At 43.1% G+C, this 26,070-nt stretch overlaps 1 long non-coding RNA gene across 4 annotated transcripts in view; it reads right to left on the bottom strand.

Annotated features, from left to right (window-relative positions):
• The window catches only part of LOC140453357 (uncharacterized), a 195,719-nt gene extending 169,682 nt beyond the window's left edge, over positions 1–26,037 (bottom strand). For all 4 annotated transcript variants that reach the window (XR_011952370.1, XR_011952372.1, XR_011952371.1 and 1 more), the window contains exon 1: positions 25,830–26,037. This is a non-coding gene — a long non-coding RNA (uncharacterized lncRNA). The remainder of the gene's footprint in view (positions 1–25,829) is intronic.
• Positions 26,038–26,070: the final 33 nt, after the last annotated feature.

The raw sequence follows: 26,070 nt of genomic DNA on the forward strand, positions 1-26,070 counted from the left end.
TTGAGGGAAGGAAAAGTCCTTTAAAATTTGAACGAAACCCTGAATTAAAGTTAGGTCCTGACATGACTATACCAATTGACATTGTTTTCAATTATCATTTGCTAGATCTGTCTGGGTTTGTTTGAACAGGTAGCATACTGTGATCCCAATTCATGTGGCTGGTCTGGTAGTTATATTTGAGATATAGAGTTTTGATCTTATAACCTAAAGAGGATCTCACATGGGACAGAGCAATCCAGATAGTGGTAGAAACTAAATTCCCAAAACAGAACAAGAGAAAATCAATCTAGCTCAAGAACATCATCAAAACTTATCAAATTTCTAAGTTATTAAAACATTTAAGCATCACATGATAGACCAACACAAAAAAATCTTTAGACTCTGACACAAGAACACTCAGTCCAAAGGAAAAACACAAACAGAAACATTGTGCAGCTTTATTACACAAATTATATTTTTGGAAGAAAATTGGACCTTTCTAGAGAATGTGCAAATGTGAAAAACACCCACCCTTGATCCCACTGAATAATGACGCATTCTTACATAGGTTAATATCTTACAGTTGATATGTTTGAAAGAAATCTTAGACTATTTTGACACATCTTCATTACAACACAGTACTTATACGATGACATGCCACTTACAAAAGATACATCTCGTCTGAATCAGATACAACTTGGGTCATAAAAGTTCATGCTCATCCAAATAAAACCCTGATCTGCAGATGTTGGAGATCTGAATCAAAAACATAAATTGCTAGAGAAACTCAGCAGGTCCAATAGCAGCTGTTTTGCCAGCAATTTAGTTTTGTGAACAGTCATCCAATGTATTTCAGACTTGAGACAAGTAATGCCATATTATCTTCAATTACCAAATGATTGTCGAGAATGGAAGCATAGCCTCCTGTTTTACACACACAACACCATTCAACATCAAAGGAATAAGAGAGTAGCCTTAAAAGATAGGCATCAATACATCAGCTAACACCAATACTTACATCAGAGCAGAAGAAAAATAATGCTCTTAAATTCTATAGTATGTTGAAGGACCTCAACCAAGCTCAGAAGCCAAACATCAATGATCAATGTAATTTGATTTAACAAGAGAAAGATATGAGATCTCAGAAGAATGTTCATTCAATCCAAGAGAAAACATACACCAGTCAAGGTTAATTATGTTAACGTGTGACAATTCTTTCTAGCTAAGAGATCAGAAGATACTCTTGGTTTTTGAAGCTATTGTACAAGCTGCAACCAAACTGACAAAATTTGATCATCAGACATTTATGACAGTGCAACCACCAGGAGTTAGTCATAGATTCTTGATACAGTCAGCCCAGCTTTTAGAAAAAACTAATATCAAAACAGCACAGTCACCTTTTATTATCTGTTTGAACCTGATTAAACAATGGTGTCACTGAAATGAAAACCTGCAAGAATGGAAGTTGAGCTGCGAGGTTACCTCGTTACTCTGTCAACAGGAGAAGATGACTTCTTTCAGAAACCCAACAATCTTCTCTGGCACCATTTGAGAAAAAGAAAGATCCTCCAAAGGTGACAAATGTTCAACAGCAACATCGACACCAGAAAAGATCACTGCAAAGGGCATTTAGGAAATCAAAGATCCACTAGGCTTTCAGTTTAGCAATGATCAGAACCTGAGTGTTCTATCTTAAAGCAGCAGACAGCTAACCCAACCAAGGCATTAGCCATTTGAAAATCAAAGACTTGTGTAGGTTTGGGGAATGGCTTGTTGGTGTAATGATACACCTATTTGGTAAATCTACTTTACATATTTTATATGAAGTTGTATGAAACCTTTAATAATCGGAACAAGGCTTGGGGGAGAAATGTTCTGTAAGTTCGTGAAAGTGACATTACAAGTTAAACTCTGTCCCTAAGGATGTAAAAGGACCATTTCTGGGAGGAGCCTAGGAGGACGGTACAGTGTCTCAGTGGTTAGCACTGCAGCCTCGCAGCGTCAGGGACCTGGGTTCGATTCCCGCCTCGGGCGACTGTCTGTGTGGAGTTTGTACATTCTCCCCGTGTGTGTGGGTTTCCTCCGGATGCTCAGGTTTCCTCCCACAATCCAAAGATATGCATTTCAGGTGGATTGACCAGGCTAAATTGCCAATTGCGTTAGGTACATTAGTCAGAGGAAAGTGGGTTACTCTTCAGAGGGTTGGTGTGGACGTGTTGGGCCAAATAGCCTGTTTCTGCTCTGCAGGGAATGTAATCTATCGATACGTGTGCACAACTTCTTCATCTTAAGTGTAGCTTAAGGTTTCACAAAAAACTGAACCTTAAAAAACTATCATGTAACTCAGATATAATGTAATTTTCTATTGAGTACCAGGTAATAAAACTGCACTGTTCAACAAGATATAGCCACTTTTCTCCTGGTCTTTGTAAGGGCATTCTTCCCCACATGATATCAGTAACTTCCAGCAAGACCAATGAGAGGAATTGACACTGAATCTGCCCAAATGTCTTGCAAAGTATCAGTGGGCACAACACAATGTGGACCAAGCATGTTGTAGGATGGGGGGTTGATGTGAGTGGGGGGGGGGGGGGTTCCTGTCTTATTGCGTAGCACAAAGAAAGCCAGTGGCTGTTTTAACCAGATGCCATATTTTCATCGCAGTGTTGATAGTTGTTCCCACTGTTGTGGTCCTTGTGATTTTTACCATTAAGTGGTTGTGTCCTTAAACCTGCACGGTTCCAATGCAAAATCTAAAAATTAAATTATTGCATGTGTCAGAGAATAGAGACTAGGAACACTTTTAAAATCCAAATGGTAGATTCTTTGGTCTTAATACATTTGTTGTTGGCAGGCTGTCACACTTGTAAATAAAAACAGTTAGAAACAAAGCTCTCTGCTGTACTTTGTCAATGACACTTTCAACCTGATAATGAATAAACATTGTCAGCATTTACTGCTGATCCCTGACTGGATTGGAATCCACCTTCTTGAATATAACTGGATATCTTGCTGGGCCATTTCAATTGGCAGTTAAGAGGCAACCAAATTGCTGTGGGTCTGGATCATGTAGGTCAGACCAGGCAAGGAAGACAGATTTCCTCTTCTGAAGGACATGATGAGATTCCTCACAGCAATTCTAATAGTTTCATGGGCACGAATGCTCCTGCAGCATTCTAATTCCAGATTTATTTTATAAATTTCACCTGTGGTCATGGTGGGATTTGAGCCCCAGAACATTAGTTCAGGTGGCTGGATTATGTTATGACATAGAGGTGGACCTTTTCTGTTAATTAAACCTAACACCCAGAAAAGTTCGCCTCGGCTCGTAATCTGTTAAAATTAGTGACAGAGAACTCCCAATTTCCACTAGTTAAAGAAAATAACATCAATTTATTTTCTAACTGTAAAAGTGAACATTAATCAAAAAATATCCACAAATATAAGCCCCTTTTCTTTTAACTGATTACTATCTGCTTCCAGCTCTGTAACAATATGCTGTTCCAATAAGACACTTATTAAAATTACGTCAATTTAATTTCAAAACCACACAGTCTCTGTCTTCTGTGTCTTCAGCCTTCTGGCTGCAGATCTCCCTGGGTTGTCTTTTTTCTTTTTACTGTTGATATGTTTCACATGAAAAGGTACCTTTGATAGAAAGTGTTTTCTCATTTCCTTTGAGAGCAAGATGTTAGATTAGCAATTAGCTCTCCAGAGTTTTTCTCTCTATGGCAGTTGCTCTCTGACCAATTTTTAAAATGTCTGTATTCTTATACAGCCCAACATCAGATCATCTCATTGATTCAAGGTTGGCAAAACAGTAAATTCAAACTCCATTGGATTTTAGTACCTTGGGGCATAATTTAAACTGGTTAAATTTGAAATGTTGTCAAATCAGCAACCAAACCTCAGGTATCCATTTTCGCAGTCAAATGTTACATATTTTCAATTTTCCAGTACACTCTGGGACTGCCATCTAGTCATATACACAGGTGCTTGTAAGCTCTCAGTTCCGAACAGCATTTTCTCTCTCTTAAAGGTACAGTACACACCTCCAACTTCATAACAATTAGCAGACCAGTAATACAATCAATGTGCTATTGATGGCCAATCCAAACTGATCCAGTGTTACAGTGATGAGGTCAGGATTGACGTCTTAGTCCAGGCAATTATATCTTGGATGTGGTTTGGCCACAGTTTGGACTATTATGCGCTCAGAATATCCTGGCTCTTAAACGTGTATCTGAGCAAAGTCATTCTGTACTTGAAGATTGCAGACTTCTGTGTTGTAATGAATGGCAGATAGGAATTTTTAAAAAGCTGGTGTTACAACAAAGATCCTGCTTTGATTGTAAAATGAAAACATACCTGGAAGCTGCCAGGTCAATGATAACAGTTTAGCTCCTCGGGAAATATTTATCTTACTGATAGCTATGATATAAACAAACAAGTAACCAATAAATGGTAAATTTATCTATCCTCTGAGCATCAATCTGGGTGGGCACTCAGCATCTATGTTTGGATTGCATTCATCTGAACCTTCACAGCCTTTTTGAATTTGTCAGAATTTGGGGTGAAGGTGTGGTCATTGGTCTCTGGAATTGCACGTAATGTGGCCTTGATGGCTACATTGATACTTTTCTATGGAGCCTTTAATTGTGTACTCCAATTCCAGCTTTAATCTTAATTGATCAATTGTTCCCAGTCCTGATGATTTCAGATCTACTTCAACTAGAAAATATGTTCCTATACCATTTTGACTTCCTATACCACTTGTTCATGTGAAGACTGAACATTTGCATCAGATGCTAACAAACTCTTATGGACATTTGGAAAATCTATAGCAAGAATACCTTTATATGTATGTGTACATGTGTAGCATACATATCGGTACGCCATCTAATGTTGATGGTGTTTAGTTTACACATGATTATGTAGAAGGTTAACATTGCTTCATCTAAATCAACTTTTCAGCATCCAAATACAGAGAACAGAGAGGTTGGATGCAGTAACTGATCAGAATTATTTCCATTCTCATAATGCAAACAGGGTGTTTTATTCAAGTAAATTTGAATCCTCTGTCATCCTCTAAGACCCTGACTGCTTCACCAGTAGATACAGTTGATTTTTAACACCACACAGTTACTATAGAAACTAATAGGGTTTTTCTGTAGGGTTCATAAAAGGAGGTTAAAATTGTCATCTTTCATTCTGTCAGATAATTACAATGTTAAGTAAGCACCTCTCTTCTATGCATCCAATTCATAAACAGGAGGAAGATTTACAGACACAAAGTTGATGTCAACAACAGATTATATCAATCAGTTCTCATGCCATTTGCCCACATTTATGGGACTATAGTCATTATTGAGGTTTACTTATTATGTGCTTTGGTCACAAAGCCTGACTTAACAATGATGGATTGATTGTTTTTTCGTAACTTAGAAAGCAGATTTTGTTTTGTTATTTTGGGACCTGGCTCATTATTTCCCTTCTCTTCACCATCCTGAGACAGTGTAGCTATTTTAAATGTGCTTCTGACAATACGTGCTGTTTTTCACTTAAAGTCTGATTGTATTGGAGGTTAGAAAATATTTACTGTTATACTTAACCTAAATCACTTGAAGACAAGGGCAGCAGATACATGGGAACGTCACCCAAGCTCCCCCTCTCCCCTGCCCCAAGCCACTCAGCATCCTGACTTGGAAATATAAAGCTGTTCCTTCACTGTGCCTGGGTCAAAATCCTGTAACTCCCTTCTTAACAGCGTTGTGAGTATGCCTACAGTACATGGTCTGAAGGAGTTCAAGAAGGCAACACACCGCCATGTTCTCTAGGGCAACTAGGAACAAGTAATCAATGTTGGCCAAATCACCAATGCCCAATTCCATGAACAAATGAACAAAAGGCTGCAATATGGGACTTAGATTTACATATCTAAAATTATCTTAATGATGATGAAAGACAATTGTGGAACTAACAGGTGTGATTAAACTAATCTAATATCAGAGAAATAGCTTTTCTCAGTTTAAACTCAAAGAAGTTCACATATTCTGAGACTAAAGTAATTCATTAAAATCATCATTTTCAAAGGAATCAAAGAAAATTCTGTGTTAATTTTCTCGTAAATAAACAAAACTTTCCCGCTTATTGCTGAGACAAAAAACTGCAAATGCTGGAATCCAAGACAGACAAACAGAAGGCGGGGGGAACCCAGCAAGCCAGGCAGCATCAGGAGGGACAGGCAGGAGGCTGGGGGGACCCAGCAAGCCAGGCAGCATCAGGAGGGACAGGCAGGAGGCTGGGGGGACACAGCAGGCCAGGCGGCATCAGGAGGGACAGGCAGGAGGCTGGGGGGACACAGCAAGGCAGGCAGCATCAGGAGGGACAGGCAGGAGGCTGGGGGAACACAGCAAGGCAGGCAGCATCAGGAGGGACAGGCAGGAGGCTGGGGGAACCCAGCAAGCCAGGCAGCATCAGGAGGGACAGGCAGGAGGCTGGGGGGACCCAGCAGGCCAGGCAGCATCAGGAGGGACAGGCAGGAGGCTGGAAGAACACAGCAGGCCAGGCAGCATCAGGAGGGACAGGCAGGAGGCTGGGGGGACCCAGCAGGCCAGGCAGCAGCAGGAGGGACAGGCAGGAGGCTGGGGGGACCCAGCAGGCCAGGCAGCATCAGGAGGGACAGGCAGGAGGCTGGGGGAACCCAGCAAGCCAGGCAGCATCAGGAGGGACAGGCAGGAGGCTGGGGGGACCCAGCAGGCCAGGCAGCAGCAGGAGGGACAGGCAGGAGGCTGGGGGACCCAGCAGGCCAGGCAGCATCAGGAGGGACAGGCAGGAGGCTGGAAGAACACAGCAAGGCAGGCGGCATCAGGAGGGACAGGCAGGAGGCTGGGGGGACACAGCAAGGCAGGCAGCATCAGGAGGGACAGGCAGGAGGCTGGAAGAACACAGCAGGCCAGGCAGCATCAGGAGGGACAGGCAGGAGGCTGGAGGAACACAGCAAGGCAGGCAGCATCAGGAGGGACAGGCAGGAGGCTGGGAGAACACAGCAAGGCAGGCAGCATCAGGAGGTGGAGAAGTTGATGTTTTGGGTGTAGCCCTTCTCCAGGTCTCAGGTCCTGAAGAAAAATTATACCCAAAATGTTGATATCTCCAACTCCTGATGCTGCCTGCCTTGCTGTGTTCTCCCAGCCTCCTGCCTGTCCCTCCTGATGCTGCCTGGCCTGCTGTGTTCCCCCAGCCTCCTGCCTGTCCCTCCTGATGCTGCCTGGCCTGCTGGGTCCCCCCAGCCTCCTGCCTGTCCCTCCTGATGCTGCCTGCCTTGCTGTGTTCTCCCAGCCTCCTGCCTGTCCCTCCTGATGCTGCCTGCCTTGCTGTGTTCTCCCAGCCTCCTGCCTGTCCCTCCTGATGCTGCCTGGCCTGCTGGGTCCCCCCAGCCTCCTGCCTGTCCCTCCTGATGCTGCCTGCCTTGCTGTGTTCTCCCAGCCTCCTGCCTGTCCCTCCTGATGCTGCCTGCCTTGCTGTGTTCTCCCAGCCTCCTGCCTGTCCCTCCTGATGCTGCCTGCCTTGCTGTGTTCCTCCAGCCTCCTGCCTGTCCCTCCTGATGCTGCCTGGCCTGCTGGGTCCCCCCAGCCTCCTGCCTGTCCCTCCTGATGCTGCCTGCCTTGCTGTGTTCTCCCAGCCTCCTGCCTGTCCCTCCTGATGCTGCCTGCCTTGCTGTGTTCTCCCAGCCTCCTGCCTGTCCCTCCTGACGCTGCCTGCCTTGCTGTGTTCCCCCAGCCTCCTGCCTGTCCCTCCTGATGCTGCCTGCCTTGCTGTGTTCTCCCAGCCTCCTGCCTGTCCCTCCTGATGCTGCCTGCCTTGCTGTGTTCCCCCAGCCTCCTGCCTGTCCCTCCTGATGCTGCCTGCCTTGCTGTGTTCCCCCAGCCTCCTGCCTGTCCCTCCTGATGCTGCCTGCCTTGCTGTGTTCTCCCAGCCTCCTGCCTGTCCCTCCTGATGCTGCCTGCCTTGCTGTGTCCCCCCAGCCTCCTGCCTGTCCCTCCTGATCCCCCCTGCCTTGCTGTGTCCCCCCAGCCTCCTGCCTGTCCCTCCTGATCCCCCCTGCCTTGCTGTGTTCCCCCAGCCTCCTGCCTGTCCCTCCTGATCCCCCCTGCCTTGCTGTGTCCCCCCAGCCTCCTGCCTGTCCCTCCTGATCCCCCCTGCCTTGCTGTGTTCCCCCAGCCTCCTGCCTGTCCCTCCTGATCCCCCCTGCCTTGCTGTGTTCCCCCAGCCTCCTGCCTGTCCCTCCTGATGCTGCCTGCCTTGCTGTGTTCCCCCAGCCTCCTGCCTGTCCCTCCTGATGCTGCCTGCCTTGCTGTGTTCCCCCAGCCTCCTGCCTGTCCCTCCTGATCCCCCCTGCCTTGCTGTGTTCCCCCAGCCTCCTGCCTGTCCCTCCTGACGCGGCCTGCCTTGCTGTGTTCTCCCAGCTTCCTGCTTAGCTATCTTGAAATGCTAAAGTTGTTGAGGCACAGGGACACCCACAATGTGGCTAGATAGGGAATTCCAGGATTCTGATCCATAACACCTTTAACATCATAACTCCAAACAAACTCATCTCCAAACTCCAAGTCCTAGGACTCTGCTCCACCCTCTGCAACTGGATCCTTGATTTCTTGACCCACAGGCCATAATTAGTAAGGATCGCCACAGCATCTCCTCCACAGTAATCCTCAACACCAGTACCCTACAAAGCTATGTACTCAGCCCTTATTATACTCCTTGTACACTCATGACTGTGTGGTCAAATTCAGCTCTAACTCCATTTACAGATTTGCTGATGACGCCACTGTAGTGGGTTGGATTTTAAACAACAACAAGACAGAGTACAGGAGAGAGTGCTCAGTAGCATGGTGTAAAGATAACACCCTCTCCCTCAATGTCAGCAAAATGAAGGAGCTGACTTCAGGAAGTTGAGTGGACGACACACCCCTGTCTGTATCAATGGGGCCAAGGTGGAGATGGTCAAGGGCATCAAGTTTCTCAGAGCAATTATCACCAACAATCTGTCCTGGCCCATTCACTTCGACACTATAGTCAAGAAAGCACACCTTAGGAGGCTATGGAAATTCGGCATGTCCATAATGAGTCTTACCAATTTGTACAGATACATCATAGAAAGGATCCTATCTGGATGCATCACAGCTCAGTATGGTAACTGCTTTGCCCAAGACCGCAAGAAATTACAGTGAGATGTGAATGCATTCCAATCCATCACACAAACCAGCCTTCTTTCCAATGACTCTGCTTACACTTCCTGCTGCATTGAGAAAGCAACCAACATAATCAAAGACCCCTCTGACCCCTGTTATAATCTCTTCCAAACACTTCCATCATGCAAAAGTTACAAAACTTTGAAAACATGTACTAACCGATTTAAGAACAGCTTCTTCCCAGCTGTTATTATACTTCTGAACCTCTCTTATGTTAGAGTTGATCTTTCTCTTCACCTTCTCAGTAGCTGTAACACTCTATTCTGCAACTGTTCTATTTCTGTAAGGTATGATTTGCACACACAACAATTCCTTTCACTGTAGCTTGGTATGTGACAACAATAAACCAAATCAACGCTGAAGGTGTGGTGATATCTTTCCAGATCATGATGATGAGTGACTTCGAGGGGAACCTACAGGTGGCGCTGCTGCCCTGGTCTTTCCAGGTGGTAGAGGTTCCAGATTCGGAAGGTACTGCTGAAGAAGCCTGACTGAGTTACTGTTGTGCATCTTGTCGATTGCATATACCGCTGACACTGTGTGTCAATGATGAAAGGAGTGAATGTTGAAGGTGGTGGATAACATATCAATGAAACAGGCTGCTTTGTCCTGGAAGATGCCAAGCTTCTTGAGTGTTGTTGGAGATGACCAACCTAAACAATTGATTAGTACTCCATTATAGCTGACATCGAAGCATACTCTCAATTCCCAATTCCCAACTTTACTAGGGCTGCTTGATGCCATACTCAGTTAAATATGGCTTTGATGTCAAGGGTAGTCACTCTCAGGTCACCTCTGGAATTCAGTTCTTTTGTCAATGTGTGGATGAAGGCTGTAATGAGGTCAGGAACTGAGTGACCCTGGCAAAACCCAAGCTGCCTGCTGCCCTCTAGTTTTTGGCACTGCTCTGCCTTATTTAGTTTTCTTTTATCATGAAGCGTTATCACCTCCAGATAAAATGTCCTCTGTGTTTCTGTAAAGCATATCAATAGAGTGCACTCTGAAGTTTAAATCATTCCATTAGTTTTCTCAGATCAAATGAAACTCAATGAATGAAAGTGGCCATGAGTCACAATACATTCTGAAATCATTCTGAAGAAGTCGGAACAGATCCTCCCCATCACTGACATTGAGGGCTTGGTTCAGAATGCAGGGAGCCAAGCGCATTGCTTAGGAAAGTAGTGGGCAATCTGTCTTTTACAATAATGTAATATTCTGCATTGCTGCAATCATTATCACTCCAAAATCCAGCAACTGGTTTTCCATCACCTTTGACAATTAATGGGAGGGTTGGAAAATTCAATCTCCTTTTGTCTTTGAATATTAAGATTATGTGAATTGCTAAATGAATGAAGACTGAAGTCCATGAGACCTTAAGATACTGGAGTAGAATTAGGTCTTTCAGTTCATCGATTCTGCTCTGCCATTCGATCATGGCTGATATGTTTCTTATCTTCATTCTTAATGAGTTTTGGGAAGATTTGTAGCTCAGGTTGAGGTTCTGGATGTAGGTTTGCTTGCTGAGCTGGAAGGTTCATTTTCAGATGTTTCATCACCATACTAGGTAACATCTTCAGAGAACCTCTGGATGAAGCTTCACCCGGTTGATATTACCTTGTATGGTGATGAAACATCTGAAAATGAACCTTCCAGCTCAACGAGCAAACCTACATCCACAACTTCATTCTCCCAGTAATCCTTGATCCCCTTACTAATCAAGAAACTATCTATCTCTGTTTCCGTGCTGTATGACTCTACACCTCCACAGTCATAGCCTCTGCAGCAATGAGGATAACAATCTGACCCCTCCTCACTGCTCCTTCACAGGGCCCATCTCCTCTCCTCTGGGCAGGAGAACATGGGCTGAGGGGAAGGAGTTGTCTGTTCAGCCCCACTCCCTTAAGATCGTGGCTGATCTGCCTGTGGCCTTAAGATCAGATCCCTCAATCTTCTCGGGCTGCATTTGGATTCCAGTGGCAATGAGGTTCAAATTGTAGAATCATAGCATCCCTGTGACAGTACACCATTTGGTTCATCGAGTCCACACTGACCCTCTGAAAAAGCCACCCAGACTCACTCCCCCTACCCATCCCATAACCCTTCGTTTCCCACAGCCAATCCACCCCAACCTGCACATCTTTGGACTGTACCACCCTGTCAAATGCAGGTGTGTGTGCTCCTTTACAGGGTGTGGGCATCACTGGCTCGCACCTAATTCATTTCCTAATTGTCCCCTGGAGAAGGTGACTACAGTCTATGATCAGTGCTAATCATTGATACTGTATAACATTTGATCAAATTATAGACAGTCCTATGACTACTAAGTAAACTAAGAACTTTTAAATGAAAAAAGATTCTACATTTTAAAAATATAACTTTGGTATTTATTTCTTAATAAAATTAACAAGTCTGTACAATATATATTCATGCTGTTCAGAGATTAAGGCACTCTATTACAGAAAACAACAACACAATGGTGGTTCACGACATTATATTAATATTTGAAAATATTTGTATATAACTGTGTGAGGGTAAAGTCAGATGTTCTGCAATTTTTTTGTGTGATTATGATCTCTAGCCCAAATTCCACATTGACAATCTAAGAGCTGGCCAAGCCCAAGATACAATGTCTTTTCCACATCAGATGTTGCTTTGATGCTTTTCTTGTGCTAGAATGAAGCTGAAGGAGAGATGAGTGGGTGGAGTTAGCCACTCATGCTATTGGACAGCAGCAAAAACTGAGCAGACCAGCATGTGGGCTGAGAGTCTTAGTAGTGCAGTCCAGTGCTGTATAGAGAGGCACAAGCAATGGGTTTTCTGTGCAGAGGGAGCTGTCTGCATGGAATTAGACAAGAAGGGTTTACTGTGCAGATTTCAAACTGCCACAAGCCTCATTAGTATGTGAATGCATAATGCTGCAAATGAGGCAAATATGTGTAATTTGCATAATCTCTTTTCTCGCTGGAAAGAGATAAATGAAGTTGTGTTGCAGGACCCACATATGTAACAATTTAGGAGTACCATTTTAAATTATCTTCATAACCAGCAGAATTGGGATTTAATAAAAGGCCATTTTGAGAGTTATTTATGAGGATAGTGCCAATGGTTTAATGGTGAAGACGGTCTCCGGAATCACTGAGCTAAAGATATCCTGCTTGATTCTTTGTCTGCATCGAGCCAGCTGATCATAACCAAGGCAGTGACAGCCGTGTGGCTCAGCATCCCTGGGCAGAGCAAAGCATAATCAGCCAGGTTTCCTGCTCCTCATCATCACCCAGTGACTCAAGCTGACAAAATCACTTTTTTTTTGGCAACTTCAGTTAGTGAAAGAAGTGAGGAAGGGGGCTATTGAGAAACATGCATTTTACTTGATATAATATGTGCAGGCTTCTGATTTGCTACAATTTCCTCAGTATGGTGGGTGTGAATGTGCACACAGTGCTACAGTTAGAACAGATCCCTGGGATAAGCGAGCGCTGCTTTGTGTTATTTCCCCCTGTGGTTTGTTCCCAGCACAAGAACTAACTCAATCCAGCAGCCCAACACACTTTAAAATGTTTAATTACAAGGCTGGCACATGCAAGGCAAGAATGATACATCACCCATTTGTTACCCATAAAGATGAAACCATCCTTTTATTTCCTATCGTGGTAAGTGGTTTAATCCTTGGGGCTTCCAGCCAATATGTATACTGTAAGGTACTTCGGACAAAGGTATCAGGGAATAGTTACTGTGCAGAATGAGGCCACGCAACCCATCCAGCCTGCACTAGCTCTCTGAATGAGCAAAATGACTGTCCTATTCAGTCACCTTTTGCCTGTAATGCTGCACATTATTCCTTTTTTTTTTAATAGTGACCTAATTTCCTTTTGAAAGCTTCCATCAAAGCTGCCTCTACCATTTCTTTTCTCAGGCAGTGCATTCCAGATCCTGACCACTGACTGTGGGGGAAGGTTTCTCTTTATTCAGAAACATAAGGACATGGAAACGAGGAGCAGGAATAGGCAAATTCAGCCCACCAAGCGTGCTCCACCATTTCACATCACCATGGCTGATCTTATCCTGGTCTCAACTCCATCCCCTGCCTGCTCCCCATAGTCTTTTTTTTCCTGCCTTTCGTCAGAAACATAGCTATTTCCTTCTTGAATCTGCCTCCACTGCTTTCTGGGGCAGCGAGTTCCACAGATTCACAACCTTCTGAGTGAATTACTTTCTCCCCATCTCAGTTCTGAACCTACCTCTTCTCACTCTCTCGATCTATAACCAGTTGTTCAAGATTATTCCATAATGAGAAAGGTAAATGGAATCCTGGCATTTATTGCAAAAGAACTGGAGTATAAAAGTAAAGAAGTGTTGTTGCAATTGTACAAAAGTATTGGTGAGACCAAACCTGGAGTATTGTGTCCAGTTCTGGTCTCCTTACTTGAGGAAGGATATGGTGGCACTGGAAGCAGTTCAGAGCAGGGAAGTGGGGGGTGGGGGGAAGCGGTCACCAGATTGATTCCAGGGATGAAAAGGCTGTCGGACCAGGAGCAGTTGAAGAGTTTGAGCTTATATTCACTGGAGTTCAGGAAAATGAGGGTGGATCTGACTGAGATATATAAAGTGATAAGGGGAATTTAATAAGGTGAACTTTGAACAGATATTGAGGCATTTCTAATGTTGGCAAAGTTTCTGCCTATACCATGGGCCCTGTTTCTGGCACAGCTGCCCTTCTGTCACCAGACGTATAGCTGTCCCAGTCCCGTCCTGAGCACTGTACTTGCCCCCCTCCCCAACTCCTCACCCACGTATACTGAACCCCTTAGAGCCTCAGGCACTGATAATTGAGACATGACCTCCACCTCCACCGACCTATCATCCCATGCTCCATAAACAATCCCTTCTCAACTTCTCTTTAATCTTTCCACTAATTATTCCAAATCTATTAGTTATTGACCTCTCTCTCAAGGAAAAGATTGCTTCCTGTCCACTGCATTCCTCCCTGTCCACTTTAACCATGGCTGCTTATTATCTCAGCTGCTCAGATTTTATGGAGCTTGATTAAATCTCCCCTCAGAGTCCATTCTTCCAAACAAACAGCCCCTTTCTGATTGGCAACAGATTTCTGTCAGTGCAACAAGTTTGAAAAGTGTGATTGGGGATATACAATTTGGAAAAATGAATTTGAATCAGTTTCCTGTCTTGAAACTGTGTGAGTGTGTGTGTGTGTGAATGTGTGTCTGTGTGAGTGTGAATGTGTGTGTGTGTGTGTGAGAGAGAGAGAGACACCATTTCTCTCTTTCTTTATCTCTCTATCTCTATCTCTCAAATGCACGTACACACTCACTCACTCAGTGTTTTTTTAATTCATTCACAGTATGGGGTGTCTCTGGCTGGGCCAACATTTTTTGCCTGTTCCTAATTACCCTCTAGAAGGTAGTAGTGAGCTGCCTTCTTGAACTGTTGGTGAGGGGATACCCACAATGTTGTTAGAGTGGGAGTTCTTGGATTTTGACCAAGTTACACTGAAGGAACAGCGATACATTTCCAAGTCAGGATGGTGAATAACACTCTGTTACCGACATTTGCACATTGCAGATTATCAATTACAGCCCTCTAGTGTCATGTCAGTCCTCTCTCTTTTGCTGCCTTTCTTGCTACCGATCTACATTATTTCAATAGTCAACTTTTACTTTTAAATCCATAACCTTATTTACAGAGTCTTTCACTCATCAATGTCATTATTAACATAATTATTATCATTCTCTCCCACTCATTGTCTTGACTATGGGATATGGACAATCTGGGATTCTGACTGGATAGGCTAATCTTGTTCACTTGTATTCAACATTACAGTGACAATACTGGATCATGTCTGGAATAAGTTGTATCACTCTGAGCTCTGGCTGATGTAGTATATGTACAGATGTCCCATACCCTGTGACCATCAGACTCAGCCTCATGTCTTGACTTGAGTAAAACAATGCCTTCCTTTTGTTTCCCAATGTCCTTTCAGTGCATTGGTGATATTGGATCTCAGTTGTTCTGTTTATCTGAGGACCTTAGCCTCCTGTCCCTGAACCAGGTGTTCTGCTCCATCTTCAAGATTGACAGAAGTTTCAGACCAATATCTAGTGTTATACCCCCCTCTGCTGCTTTTGTACATTTCACGAGTTACTTGACCTTCTCACTGTATTGAGATGCTATATTTCACCTGAGGTAGTGTTCTAAAACTGACACATCTGTTTTTCACCTCCTTCTGATTACCAATTTCACTGGGTGGTACCCATTCTTCAATGATGTTGGTCTGGAACAGGGTTCAGCTAATTAGAGTCATTGAGATGTCCATCATGGAAACAGACCCTCCGTCCAGCTTGTTCATGGCAACCAGATATCCTAACCTAATCTAGTCTCATTTTCCAGCACTTGGCCCATATCCCTCTAAACCCTTCCTATTCATATACCCATCCAGATGCCTTTTAAATGCTGTAATTGTACTACCCTCCACTGAACTGAGCTGGATTCTTATGTGTCAGTCACTTCATATTTTTGATTCCTTTTTCTGCTTCTCTGAGAATGAACTGGAGATCTATCAGCTGGGGTCTCAAAGCCAATACGGCTTCGCTCACTGTGGTCTACCCAACAGCGGGGTGGTGCTGCAAAACCTGGCTCAGCAATTACCTCTCAACCAGAGGAGAATGCCTTCTCTGAGAAGTATTGAGGATTCTGGGACATTGAGACCAATTCAGCTTCTTGTGTGAGAAAACATTGAATCTCCTGATGTTCACCAGAAAGATCATCCCCCTCAAAAAACACCACTAAGCTGACAGCTAAAGAAATACTGGATTGGCACAGGGTCTCAAAAACAAATCCACCTATCTTTCTGAAATCCTCACTGGAACACACTCCAACACATTTCACACCCTACACACTGATGCCAGACCCATCTCCCTGTGATAGTCCTGCTTGATAGCTAATGACTCCTGAATATATGCAAATGTTAAATAATGAGATTAAGTGCAAATTTGATCCCTTGACTTTGACACTCGATAGTAACCCATTAATTTTGAACCTGACTGGTTTACTCTGACTCTCAACTTTGGATGCCAAGCATTATGCGTATTCCTGTAGTAGACATAGTGACATCTGAGAAGTAAAAATCTCAAATAGGTTTCAGCTGTGTTTAACTTGTAATTCAAAGCACAAAGTTGACTGAAGTGATCGTCAATTTATTTTCTTTTGCTTTGACTTTCCTTACGCACTGAGATAGCTCCTCAGTTGAACATTGAGTATCAAATTGCCAAAGATGTTGGAACCCCACCATCCAGACCTTCCATATCACAATGTAAAGTCAGTGCCACCAGGTTATGAAACCATTGAGGGCATGACAACTGTGACCAAATCTGTTGAGCCCCTAACATTTGCACAAATAAAGCATCAAACAGATATTGCCCTTTCTCGAAAGACAAGAACCATTAGAGCCATTAGTACCGTAGCTGAGTTCAGAAAATGGAATTGCCAGTCATTCACAGCTCCTAATCTCCCTATAATCTCTCTATGCACTGTCATTATCACATCTTTATTGCTACCTTTGCTTCTGCAGCCATGACTCACCTTCTCTCAGCCTAGTATAAATACCTCCCTATTTCTCCCTCTTTTTTAGCTTTGACAAAGGGTCAGTTAGACTTGAAACGTCAGCTCGTTTCTCTCCTTACAGATGCTGCCAGACCTGCTGAGATTTTCCAGGATTTTCTCTTTTGGAATTGTCCAGTACTTGGCATCTTAATCAAAGTTATTTATTGATTTTTTTTGAGAATCCCTAAAGTGTGGAAACAGGCCCTTCGGCCCAACAAGTCCACACTGACCTCTGAAGAATAACTCACACAGACCGGGTGGGTTATTCTTCAAAGGAGTGGCACAGTGGCTCCATGATGAGCACTGCTGCCTCACAATGCCAGGGACCCAGTGCCAGACAGTTGCCCAATTCCAGGTGCTCCTGTTTCCTCTCACAATCCAAAGATGTGCAGGTCAGGTGAATTGGCTGTGCTAAATTGTCAACAGTGTTCAGGGATGTGTAGGTTGGGTGCATTAGTCAGGGGTTAAATGTAGGGGAAAAGGTCTGGGTGGGTTACTCTTCGGAGGGTCGTGTGGACTTGTTGGGCCAGAGGGCCCATTCCCCTACCCAATATTTACTCGTGACTAATAACCTACACTATGGGCAATTTAGCACAGCCGATTCACCTAACCTGCACATCTTTGGATTGTGGGAGGAAACTGGAACACCTAGAGGAAACCCATGCAGACATGGGGTGAGCGTACAAACTCCACACAGTCGCCTGAAGCTGGAATCAAACCCAGGTCCCTGGTGCTGTGAAGCAGTAAAGTAAACCACTGAGCCCCCATTTCTGCTGCAGATATTTCAAAGACTACTGTAAATTTAATGAGACTCAGTTGATGTTGCAAGTACTCAAGGCATCATTTTTGGAATCTATAGAAATCCATTCTGCAGGCATTCAATCAAGTCACACACTGCATGATGTAATTTAAGGGATCCACCCTAGTCTGCATACTCCCCAGCCACTGAAGATGAGGTCATGCCAGGAAATTGGACCCAACCTGTTTTACTAAGTCAATGTCATTCACATTTCATTGAACTTTGAAGGATTTCTTTGTGTCACTTTCAGCATTATTTATTCCAGTTTTGGAAATCTTGTATAATTTACCTTCCCTATGAATTTTTGCATTTTTGCCAAAGACTTCAAATTCCTTGCCAAAGTGTTTCTGGAGTCTGGCCAATAGCTGCTACAGCTCATTGAGCAGGGAGCTGGGGAATCTACTTGACATTCTGGAATCAGACAGAACCCATTTTCACCACCCACAGCAAGGCTACTCTCACCATCTCTCTTTATATCTTTATATCCCAGGACTGAACACAGTACTTCAACTGTGACTTAACTAACGAATTCCATAAGTCCATTATAACATTCTGAGTTTTGAATATACCTCAGGATGCCATCTTCTTTAATAACTGTCCTCATGGAGTCATATAGGAGACAAGAGGTTCTTTGGTCCATTGAGTCTGCACTGTCCTATCTACATTAATTCTAGTTTCCAGCACTTGGCCCATAGCCTGCATGTTATCACATTTCAAGTGGCTCATCCAACTACTCTTTAAAGGTTGTGAAGTTTCCCACTTCTACTGCCCTCCCAGGCAGTGCACTCCTGATCCCCACCATCCTCAGGCTGAAAAAATCTTTCCTCAAATCCCCTCTCAATCTCCTGCTTTTCACATTAAAATTCTGCTCTCTCATAATTAACCCTTCAACTAAGCGGAACAGCTGCTTTATATCCACCATTTCCACGCATTTTACAATCTCATACATGTCAAACAAGTCCCCCCTCCCCCCACCTTCTCTGCTCTAAAGGAAACAACTCCAGCTTATTCGGCCTCTCTTCATTGCTAAAATAGTCCATCCCAGGCCACATCCTGGTGAATCCTCTTTGCACCCTCTCCAGTGTAATCCCATCCTTCCTATCATGTAGTGACCAGAACTGCAAGGGCAGCAAGACCGGGAGTACCCTCGATCGGTATGGGTTTGAGCAGCAAAGTGTTCTGGCAGTGATAAAGGGGAGTGTTATAATGATGGTCGAAATGGGAGCTTTTAGCAACACTATGAAAATTATGTCCAAAGCACATTCTGGGTGTTGGGTACATGACCACATTCGTGGGTAAGTGTTCTAGTCTCAGAAAGTTGTTTTGAAACAGGTACAGAGTCAGTGACATTTCTGGGCATTTGGATGATTAAGGGTCTTTATAAATTCAAATTACAAAACCTGACAAATCATTGTAATGAAACTATTGCAGCCAAACAGTCTCATATTCTACACAAGAGTGACTGACATTTGTTTGAAATTTGTGTAAAACAAAGCAGGAAAAATCATTTATAAAAATGCTGGAAATCTGAAATATAAGCAAAAAGTGCTGGAGAAACTCAGCAGGTCTGACAGCATCAGTAGAGAGAGAAACTGAATTAATGTTTCGAGTCCAATGACCCTTCTTCAGATTCACAAGACTGCTCTTAGAGACAGAGAGACTGACCTAACCAATTTTTCAAAACGACATGGCCTACTTAAATCTGGTTGAGTATTGGGCTGTTTGTATATCACTCCACCTACCTTCTTCCACATTGTCTGTCCTGACAATATTTTCTCAATGTGGGATGTTCAGGATGAAGGGAATGCTAGTAAGGGAGACATATCAGTATCTCCTGTATATGTGTGCACACTAATTATTCACACAGGATGCATTGATCTCATTCACTGTCACGGTTTTACTGTTTACTTTTTCTGATCATTTATGATTTCTTAACAAAGAGCTTCAGCAATTAAACAGTAGGATTCCGTGGCATTTTTGTAAAAATTGCAACGTCTCCTGAATTTTTGATAAAAACAGAAAAACAAAATTTCCTGGTTGGGGGGAGGGTGTTTTGCTCCTGTTAGAAGTAACATCCCCTCATCAGACTTTAATTAAAATGCTGATAATTATATCTCATCTGGAAATTAAAGTCTCCTTCTTTTCTGTGGGTTGTCGTTTTATGTTTAATCAGTTATTGGACAGGTACAATGGACCAAAGATATTAACTCTTTGTGTACTCCCTTTCACTACATCTTTCAATTTATAAACAACATAGAAACCAATTTGTATTTTCAATTAAACACCTTAGTGTGGAATATTTCTGAAAACAATGTTTTTGAAAAGCCTTGTCAGATTTAAAGCTGAGATGGATTGAATATCATGCAATAACTTGGTGCAGTAATACAGCAATGTCCCAGGCTCACTGATCTTGTATGGGTTTGGGTGATATTTTAGAATATTGTAATCAAATCGGGGAAACGTGAAAGTATCAATTTCCAGTTCTCTCAGAAATTAGGAATATCCAGGAATTTCAGAAGGGAGAAGCTCAGAAATGTATCTTGCTTTTCTTGAATGCCTCATTGCCAATTCATTGCCAAGTTCCCCTCCCCCAAACCATCTTCCATATCTTCCAATCCCCCTCCCCCGCTCTCTGGGGATTACAAAGAGCCAGTGCATAATAGCTTCGTATTCAATAGAACACAGCAAAAGATTTCACTGATCCATGGTTTTGGGGAGGGGGTGGCTGGGGGTCACTCAACCCAAACTGGTGAGAGTATTTCGTACAGAATGGCTGACTTCCTCTCCGTCACAGTGCACTGAAGAAAATTGTTCAAAAAGCTTCCAGTCTGATCTGAGTTCATGGTCATTTGCATGAACCTGCTGATCTCTCGTGTAAATTTGCACAATTGTCAGGGGCTTCTTTTCACCTCTTGGATGTGAACAGACAAGAATCTGCTCTGAACATGAAGGATGGAAATCTCCTCCAAATGCACCTTCGGAGGAGTCTGCAGCAAAATCATTTCTCGTCAGTCCCTCATGAAGAGGCCACAATCAGAGGGAATACTGACTGGAAACATCCCAGACATGGAGTGAACTGGGTCATGGGAGGTTGGGACCGAGGTGTGTTCATGGAACCTTTAAAGCAATGTCTGTCTTCGGAATCTGAGATCGTGGGTGGGGGGGAAAGGGGTGAAAGGGCACTATCACGGCCCTATTCCGGTCCAAATAAATTTCTAAAGGAGTTGATGAGGTGAACTCCCAGCTCCTTTTTCCTACTGGAAGCCCTTCCTTTTCACTTTCTTGCTGTTAGCTGTTTGGCACATTTTCTTGCACATTTTACATTTCAAATAAATCAATTATTAACTCTTTGAGCACTGGACTCTTTTTCAAAAACAGCTTTGAAAGTCTGTCCTGCTGTCAATCACATAAACAAAGGTCAGGATTCAGTTTATGTTATCGTTCAGGATTACAGACAGGAATTTGGGAAAGGTGTGAAGTCACAACATTTTGATATATTCCAAATTAGTAGAAAACTTAGGGTTTTATTCATTTGTTGCTATGAGACCACAGACAAGCTCAGTCCAGTTCTATTGATCCTATTAGTATCGTCAGCCATGTATGTGGTTAGACTTTGTCACTGAATTGAGATATTTTACCCTTTCTCTCATCTTCTTCTTGCCCAAAGAAGTGTGCATTGTATCAGAATATAAAGGTGAACTCTATAGGCAGCCACAATGGTCACAGCACATCACCGATAACTGTGCCTCACTATTCAACTGAAGCAGTCCATCTCCACATGTCGCAAGACCCTGAACAATATCCAGGCTTGGGTTAATAAGCTGCAAGTAATATTCATGGAACCAGAGAATCCCTACAGTGTGGAAGCAGGCCCTTCGGCCCAACAAATTCACACTGATCCTCTGAAGAGTATCTTACCCGAATCCATTCCCCTAATCAATTACTCTACATTTACCCCTAACTAACACATCCCTGAACACTATGAGCAATTTCCAATGGCCAGTCCACTCTAACCTGCACATCTTTGGATGGTGGGTGGAAACTGGAGCTCAAGGAGGAAACCCACACGGACACAGAAAAATGTGCAATTTCCACACAGACAGTCGCCTGAGGGTGGAATCAAACCCGGGTCCCTGGCGCTGTGAGGCTGCAGTGCTCATCACTGAGCCACTGTGTCGCCCCAGAAATGCCTCAAATGTCAGGCAATAGTCATTTCCAACAAGACTGAATCCGACCATCATCCCTTGAGATTGAATGGCATTGCCGTCAGTAAATCCCCAGCTATCAACATCCTTGGGTTATCATCAACTAGAAAGTGAACTGTGCTTGTCATAAAACTACACGAGCAAGCCAGAAGCGAGGAATCAAGTAGCGATTTATTCACCTGCTAACACCCCAACAGCTGCCTGCTGTCCACAGGGTAGGAGTGTGATTGAATACTTTCCATTTGCCCGAGTGAGCACAGCACCAAGAGGACACGTTTGACATCATTTAGGACAAAGAAGTCCAGTTGATTAGCATCATATCCATATTCATGCCCTCTACCACCAACATTCATTTGCAGCAGTGTGTAACCCCCAAATGATGCACTGAAGAAATTCAGCCAGGCTCCTTAGACAGCACCTTCCAAGCCCCTACCCCCAACCCCTACCCCGACCCCGACCCCGACCCCTACCACAACCCCTACCCCTACCCCGACCCCGACCCCGACCCCTACCACAACCCCTACCACTATCACTATCACTATCACCACCACTACCAACGGACAGCAGTTACATGGAACACTACCACCTGCAAGTTCCCCTCCACGCCACTCACTGCTCAGACTTGGAAATATATTGCTGTTCCTTCAGTGTCACTAGGTCAAAATCCTCAAATTCCTCCCTAAAGGCATCATGGGCCTCTCTATCAAATGGACTGCAGCAGTTTAAGGCAGCTCATGACCAACTTCTTATGGGCATCTAGAAATGATCAATAAATGTTGGCATAGCTAATGATGTCTATATCCCGTGAATGAATTAAAAAATGAATTCATGATTGATCCCTACCTGCCCTCAGTAGCTGAATAAAGGAATAGCTTTGGAATCGGAGACTACTCAATCAATCTTATAACAGCACTTTTTTTCCTTCAAAGTTTTGGGAGGAAGTTCACATCCAGATATCTGAGCGATGCTGAGTCTGTGACTGCTCGTAATGGCCAGCCCAAGATCAATGAGCGGGAGCAGCAGTCTTTGAGGGAAGGGAAAGATGATACTATTCCTTGGCAACAGTCACCACAACCTCCAGCCAATGACTAAACAACAACAACTTCCAAACATCAGAAAAGAATCCCTCTGAACATTTCACTTGATGGAGAACAAAATCTTAAGAAAATGGCAGGAAAAATAAAGGGAAGTCCAACAGGATGTACAATTTGCAACATTTCTGAAGTTTAGGAGAGTAAGACAGATTGGTTTGGGTGTGTAAAAGGGGAACACTAATTTAAACTTTCAAACAAAATTGCTGGAAAAGCTCAGCAGGTCTGGCAGCATCCGTGGAGAGAAATCAGAGTTAATGTTTTAGGTTGTTCCAAAATGTTAACTCTGAATTTCTCTCCACAGGTGCTGCCAAACTTGCTGAGATTTTCCAGCAATTTCTTTTTTTGTCTCTTATTTACAGCATCCATAGTTCTTTTGGTTTTCACCAATTTATACTGCATGGGAAGTGGATGTTGATTGGTTGGTAAGTGGATATTTGATTTACAGAAGTATTACCATTACTTAATTACAATGTTGGTTAGAGAAAAAAAACTGCAGATGCTTGAATCCAAGGTAGACAACCAGGAGGCTGGAGGAACACAGCAAGCCAGGCAGCTTCAGGAGGGGGAGAAGTTAATGTTTCAGGTGAAACCCTTCTTCAGGTCTGGGGGTGGGTGTAAGGGGAGCGCCAGATAAAGAGGGTGGTGGGGACAGGGTGGTGAAGTGGAGACGTGAAGACAGCAACTTTTTAGGCAAGTTTATTCTCTACTAATCAGAGTACCCTTGCCAACTTATTAGTATCCACTCCTCTTGCAGTATAACTTGGGGCTCCCTGTACATTTTGATATTCTCATGAGTCAGTCCTGATGAGTGCAAGATGAAAAGCTTTAACGACGTCTCTCATTTATCAGCAAAACCTGGACCAGCAAGCAATTAAAGTAACGGAAAATGGGAGGTGATTCAAACAAGGATGTTGTTTTAAAAGGTTTAAGTGCAACCTCGTAATGTCATGTTTATTGATATCTCTGGGTCTTTTATTGATGCTTTCCACATGTTTATATTCTGCTGCCTTTTGTTTGAAGTTTTTGCCATGTAGCTCAACATGTCCATAAAACCACCACCAATTCCAGGCCATCCACAGCACTCTAGCGGAGCACAGGGAAGATCAGGTTTTGGCTCCAGGCCACGATCCGTGTGTGCTGCTAACACTTCACACAGAATCTTCTGCTTAGAATGTCCCCAATGTTCATCGAATGTGTGTGTGTAGAAAGGACTGGCGGAGGGATGTCATTAAAGATGGTGTTGAACTTTCTGTGCAGCACAACTGAAAGGTTGAAAAGACAAAGAGGAGAAGATGTATTTATCGTGAGAAATGCAATCGTGCTTAAGTGGCAAGAAGCTGCTATCTTGGAAAAAAACGTTTGCACTCATTTTAGGTATTGTCCAATCCAAGGGTCTGACACAATGACAAATCATAGGGACCCGAGTAAACCTGCCCACTGGCAGGATGACGGCAATGAGATTCTGGTCATTATTTGAAACGAATGAAAATTAAAGAGTTACAAAGAGGCAGGAAGCCAGTCGGTACAAAAATTAAAAATGGAAGCCAGAAAGATATTAGAGAATTCTAAAATAGGTATTGGGTGACATTTCCATATTTCCAGGGACAATAATAAAAATAAATCTCTGTATCCTCTCCATTATCTTCCAACTGCAAAACAATGTTTCTTATTGGCAATGCTTGTTCAGCGGTTACAATGTTAACCGAAGAATTTATAAACTAAATAATACCTTGTTTCTTGCATGCCTTCTGGAAATGCAATATCACTGACACATTCCAACAAGATTTATTAATATTAAATAACCACATTTTTCACAATCGAGCATGATAATTTTATGAAATTTCTGGAAGAAAAACGCTGAAAGCAAAAGAAGTTTTATGCTTCTGTTAAAATTGCAGACAGAAAAATTTGCTTTTGAATGCAGTTAGCAAACTTGCATTAATCAAGGGCGTCATGCACAGCCCGCAAAGAATACAAAATCACCAACTAGCTAACTATCCACAAGTTTCCATCTGTTGGTAAGCTGTGGGTTTTTGTTCCTTGGCCCTGGACAACACGTTCCACAAATCTTTCCTGCATGAAAATAATCAATAGCATTTCGATAGGGTTATTTTCATTGGTTTTCATATTTAGCTTTGCTATAAAGAGAAGGATTCATACCCATCTGTCCCTTGTTGCTTTACAAACTGTAAATTAACCAACTTGGGTTATGACTAAGCTTTAGCAAGGGAATCACATTTATCCACACAAGTGCTTGGAACACTCAGTCATTTAACCACATTGCTTTTCTTATCTGTACTTAGATTAAATTATTTAGCACAAATTTTATACTTGGCGCAACTGGATTTTGGCTTTTTAAATGTGTCAATAATAAGAATGAGAAAAATTGACATTTCAAGAAAAAAACACATTTCCTGCAATCTTATTAATAAGTTAAAAACAATAAAAGAAAAATGTGTTTTTCTCCCATTCTTTACCAAGCTATTTCCCATAAGCCTTCCTCTGAACCTTGTCTTTTTCGACCTGAACACAATGCAATACCTCCACATTTCAATACATTTCTTTGACATAGAAACTGCAGAAGGCCATCTGTCCTTTTGGACCTGCATTGCCTGGCTGATTGTTTGACTCAATTCCACTTCTTTCTTCAAGATTACAACACACTGCACCCTCACTCAGCAAGTATCGCTTTCTCACAGACTAGATCCTAAATGGTTTTTACTTGTTTTAAACCTGAGATTTGAAATTTCATATCAAATCCTTGTCCCAATGCAAACTTGTAAGACACACTTATCCATGGGAAAGTAGACAGCAATATTATTAAAAGTTACAAAACACTAAAATGTTGGAGATTTTCAAGATTAGAGCTGAAACCAATCAGACTCACCAAAATTCAGTGATGTTCAAGTTACTCCAGATCAGATGCTAGGTCAATAACATGAAAAGTAAGGTTGTGTCACTACAAAAAAACCGTCACATCATTTGGTAGTAGAGAAGTTTTAAACGCCAAATGCAATTGGCCACTGAAGGGACAGCAAAGGAGTCTGTGAAACAGCAACTCAACCTCCCCAATCATCCATCTCAGAGCATGGTGCAGAAGGAGTGGGGGAGGGGGGAGGTTTCTTATT

The sequence above is a fragment of the Chiloscyllium punctatum genome, chromosome 27 (assembly GCF_047496795.1).
Source record: "Chiloscyllium punctatum isolate Juve2018m chromosome 27, sChiPun1.3, whole genome shotgun sequence".
NCBI lineage: Eukaryota > Metazoa > Chordata > Chondrichthyes > Orectolobiformes > Hemiscylliidae > Chiloscyllium > Chiloscyllium punctatum.